Genomic DNA, 5,537 nt, shown 5'->3' with positions numbered 1-5,537 from the left:
CCTTCCTTTCCTGTTACTGGTTTGTGATTGTCCTCTTGTATTCTCTTGTGCTAGTTCTTTGTAAGTTACCTTTATAACCTCATGACGCTTCACTCCTTTCATGCTGAGGGTGGAGGTGGAGGCTTGTTTAAGGCTTGTCCTTGAAGGTAGGACTGTGTGTATGGAAGATACTGCATTTTTCATTTCAAGTGTCCTGGTCGGAATTCTATCAAAGTCCTTTTAGGCAAGTCCCTCCTCTCGGCGGCCATATGGCAACGCTTTTTGGGCACTCATCGGGCATCCATCTCGGCAGAAATGCGTGTGCGCAAGGCTTTACGACATCAATCTTGCTCCAGCAGCGAGATCACAACACATGATTGGCACGATGTCTTCACAACACACCACATTATTGGCTCAATGTATTCACAACACAGCACAAGATTGGCTCAATGTATTCACATGTCGACGTTTTGCCGCGGAAGGGGTGTGATATGCGTAGACAACTGCCATATTGGCGTTACAAACTAAGCCCATGCATTTCTATGGAGGATTTTTTGAGTGCTGTGTCTCCTCATTAGAAAGTCTCTGATTCTATCTACCTCAAGAGTCTTTGTGTATGCCTGGAACATACTGTATGTATTATTTGTACTAGTTACCAGTGTATGTCTGTGTGTGTGAAAGAGATGTTAGGATGTGTATGTTTATATACACAAATACATACAGTGCCCACCACAATTATTGGCACCCCTGCTAAAGATGAGTAAATAGGTATAAGACATACAAAGTAAAAGACATTCCTTTGTTTTGCTTTTTTTTTTAAATCAGCATCTCTGACAGATGACAGTATTGTCAGATGACAGCCATTCCATTCCAGTGTCTGTTGAATTCCAACACAAGCACACTATTCTACTTAATGAGGTACTGATTAGGTGATCACCTAAACTAAATTGTATTTAATGGGGAAAAGTATAAAAACCACTGCTGTGGTCATCACTATCTGTCTGTCCACTATCGCTGGTACCTCAAAAGTAATTGGAATCAAAAAATAACTATTGACCATGCCAAAAGAGTTGAAAAGAAAACTTTTGAGTGAGGGAAAGAAGGGTTCAATTATGGCTTTGTAGAGAGATGCAGTGAGTGTCAGGTTGCTTCCATCCTTAACATTTCTAGACGATGGTTCATAAGAACAAGGTCAAGCAGCAGATATCGGGCACAACAAAGCTACAGGCCAGCAGAGGGTGAAAACGACTCTACTGACCGGGATGACCGTCAACTCATTCGAATGTCACTCAGCAACTGTAAGATGTCAAGTGACCTACAAAAAGAATGGCAAATGGCAGCTTGGTGAAATACTTGGTGAAGTACATGGTGAGAACGGTTCGAAACCGTGGCTCGTCATGTAAAGCTATAAAAAGCCCTTCCTCAATGAGAAGCAAAGAAGAGCCAGGCTGAGGTTTGGAAGAGACCATAAGGATTGGACCATAGAGGACTGGAGTAGGGTCATCTTCTTTGATGAGTCCAATTTTCAGCTTTGCCCAACACCGGGTCATCTTATGGTTAGACTGAGACCTGGAGAGGCCTTCAAGCCACAGTGTCTTGCACCGAATGTGAAATTTGGTGGAGGATCGGTGACGATCTGTGGGTGTTTCAGCAAGGCTGGAATCAGGCAGATTCGTGTTTGTGAAGGACTCGTGCAAGCCACATACAAGGTTATGCTGGAAGAAAACTTGCTTTCTTCTGCTCTGACAATGTTCCCCAACTCTGAGGATTGGACAATGCTCCATGCCACACAACTAAGTCAATCAAGGTGTGGATGAAGGACCACCAGATCAAGACCCTGTCATGGCCAGCCAAATCTCCAGACCTGAACCCCATTGAAAACCTCTGAAATGTGATCAAGATGTTAGATGGATGGTCACAAGCCATCAAACAAAGCTGAGCTACTTGAATGTTTGCCAGGATTGGCATGAAGTCACCAAGCAGCAATGTGAAAGACTGATGGAGAGCATGTGGAGAGCATGAAAGCTGTGATTGACAATCGAGGTTATTCCACCAAATGTTGATTTCTGAACTCTAAGTATTGTGTTTGCATTATTTGAGGACTGAAATCTGCTTGACACTGCATCTTTTTGTTATTTCATCATTTTCTGCAGATAAATGCTCTAAATTACAATATTTTTATTTGGAATTTGGGAGAAATGTTGTCAGTTAATCTGTTAATTTTACTCAAAACTCATAGTAACATGAGAGAAACTGATAATTTTGCAGTGATCTTTTAATTTATTCCAGAGCTGTGTGTGTGCGTGTGTGTGTGTGTTCGTTCGTTCTGAAAGCTCTGAAAAAAATACATTTTTCTGATGTCCTCCTACGGTTGCTGACATTCGAATGTGTTGACAGTCATATTCAAATTCGCAGTGGTCTCTTAATGACAGTCAACTCAATGTTCATATATATACACACACACACACACACACACACACAAATAAATAAATAATTAGTATGTGTATAACATAGATGAGCAATGAACACCCACCCCTCAAACATGAGATTGCAGGCTGTCAGGTCAGTCATTGATCCGTGGAGTTTAGAACTTAGGCCAGTAGTTAAACTGCCTTATTGACAAATATATGCTCTCTTTCAAAGTAGGCTTTAAAATGACATGCTTGGATTTACAGGCTGCAATATGATAGCAAGTCTGTCCACAATCAATGCAGCTTCAAATGGGTAGATTGGTTGCAAGACTTTCTTCTAACATCCACAAAACATCTTAGCTTTTGTGGGTACTCAGTGAGTGATCATACCAATATAGAGAAGAAGATGTTAAAACATAAGGCAATGGCGTGCTTGAGATATGCGGTATTGGAGCAGAAGGTCACATCGATGGATAATGGATTTGCTCAAGGTCACTGAAAATCCATAAGAAAGTTGAGATAGAAGCTGTATATGAACTTATCGAATAAAACTCTAGAGGTGACTTGTCAAGACTAAGGCCACTGCAGGCTTTTATGTATTTAGACATAATGCTGGCAGGAATCTTTAAAGGCTTACACAATACCCTGCTCTCCCAATTTAATGTGACAACAATGCAGTATTAACTCTGCACTAAAACATCGCCACCCTCGTCTCCTGCTGTAGTGACTGGCAGTGTCTGACTGAAGTTCACCGTGGGCAGACAGATAATTATTATATTATTACCTGCGACACCTCACCAAGGTGAGAACACTGACAGGGGTGTAGTGGGAAGTACACCGCTACCGCCTCACTCACCGACCATTCTCCTGGGCAGCAGACGGCAGTTCAGATGGATCAGATAATTGTGTGCGTGTCAGTCTTCCAAAATGAAACAATGCTGCAGTTGGGGGAGTTGACACTCAATAGGTTTGACAGCCTTGTCATTCTGAGTACTGAGACGAACAGAAGTGGAAATATCACAGCACAGTAAATGAAGCCAATGCCATGCAGAGTGCAGACATTTGAAAGCTTCCTCCAGAAACACAGGGAATGAGGCAACAGCTGTTAAAACAGAAATGTACTATCTGAAGAAATGTAAGCATGCTTCTCAACTTCAATAACTTTGACAAAACCTATACCTAGACCGTGCTGCGTTAACCTTTGCGGCATATAAACAACAGATATCAGGCTTGTGCAAAATTCCAGAATTGAATTGAAACTGGCTCTTAAATTCCAGTTAAATTCTTGAATTTCACTTGCATTTCAATGCATTCAGGAAGCAGACTTGCAATTCGAATCGTGCACAACCCAGATATGTCGATATTGTTGCAGGATCTGAAACTATATTGTCGCAGGGTGTAGGCAATATTTTGCTCTTAGTCTGGGTGAATCCAGACAAATTAGTCCTGTTATTAAATTAGAATTTGCTCTGTATGTCAACGTCTCAATTGACGTCCGTTTCTATACCACCAAAATCCCAGGAACTTGTTATGACCGCCGCACAGCGGTCATTTTTTTTTTCTTTTTCACATGTCCAAATTTCCGTCAAGGATTCCCGGGACACTTGAAGACCGGGGTACACGAAACTTGGTGAGCATGTAACCCCACATGAATAGCATGGAACCATCGTTTTCGTTTTGATCTGTAGCCCCCAAAAAGGTGGGTAGGGCAGACACAGTTTTCTGTGAATATCTTGAGAACTGTAGGGACTAGGATGACCATTTTTTTCCAAATGTTTGCCTCCAGGGGTCATGTTAACCCATTTCATGTGCACAAACAGATACACACACACACACACATACATTCACAGTAATCATACGTATGACACATACTCACACAGACATATGTACGCTTGCATGCACAGGCACATACGCAGGCACACACACACACACACACACACACACACACAACATAACATAAACATGTACATGCACACAATTCAAGAATTTCTCAGAATTATGAACAGGCAAGATGGAGGTGGGGTTGTATAAAATGAATTTTACATGTGAAATCTATGAACTAATCATGTTTTGGTACTTGTTGTCTAGCAGATACCAGTGAGAATTGAGTGTGGATAATGCAATTTAGTGAGACAGTTAGAATCATATAGGCCTTTCAGCGTGATTTATTTTTGTGGAAAAAATGTGCTGGACTGGGCGGCGGTCGTATTTTGTACCGCTCTGTGGTACATCTAGTTAATAGTAATGTGTGGTGAAAATGTCATGCAAATAGCCTCATTGGAAGTATACTTACTGAAAAAAATGTTGACGTGTTCAATACTTATTTTCCCCGCTGTATGCCTTTCAGCGTGATTTATTTTTGTGGAAAAAATGTGCTGGACTGGGCGGCGGTCATATTTTGTACCGATCTGCGGTACATCTAGTTTCTTTGGAACTTAGTGAACAACTGAATTTAAAACTTTCGTTTACAAGAAAGATGTGTTTGCTGCGCTTCTGAAACAATTTGGTTAGAGTTTAATGCACCAATTCAAGTCTAATTTCACTGCTGGTTACGTGCTTACGTCTCGGGCAAAGTTCGGAAATGGGCAACAATGGAATCCTTTTCAGACAGACCTGCAGAGCAAATTCAAATTGGCTAACATGTCCCTCTGGGTTTCAGCCAGGTTATTTTAAATCTCACTTTTAGCACTTTTTTCACTTGTTCACATGGCAACTATTAGGCTATTATCTCTATGTGATGGACCATATGTTATGTCAATCAAGCAAAATGCCCAGGACACCTAAGTAAAAAAAAAACAGTGGTAATTCCAATGCTGCACAGTACTCTTTCATTTAGGAGTGTAGCCTACAGAGAAGTGTGTGTGTGTCAGAGAAACAGAGAGAGAAAGGTTCTATGCATGTATTTGAAATGCAGCAAGTATTGAAAAACATATGACGTCATATGTGTCCTTTGAAAAATGGATTTGAAATTTAATGTTGTTCTCGTTAATGGACTTTGCATCAAGGCACATATTCTATCAATCAGCAACTATTACCGCGTGCAGTGAGTTCCCTGAATTGAGATTTTCTCAGAAGCTAATTAAAGAGAATCTCAGGTTGAGTATTGGAAAAGAACAACCCCCTCCCCTACACACACACTGACACAAA

The sequence above is a fragment of the Alosa alosa genome, chromosome 18 (genome assembly GCF_017589495.1).
Source record: "Alosa alosa isolate M-15738 ecotype Scorff River chromosome 18, AALO_Geno_1.1, whole genome shotgun sequence".
NCBI classification, from domain to species: Eukaryota; Metazoa; Chordata; class Actinopteri; order Clupeiformes; family Clupeidae; genus Alosa; species Alosa alosa.
This window is presented reverse-complemented; position numbering follows the sequence as displayed.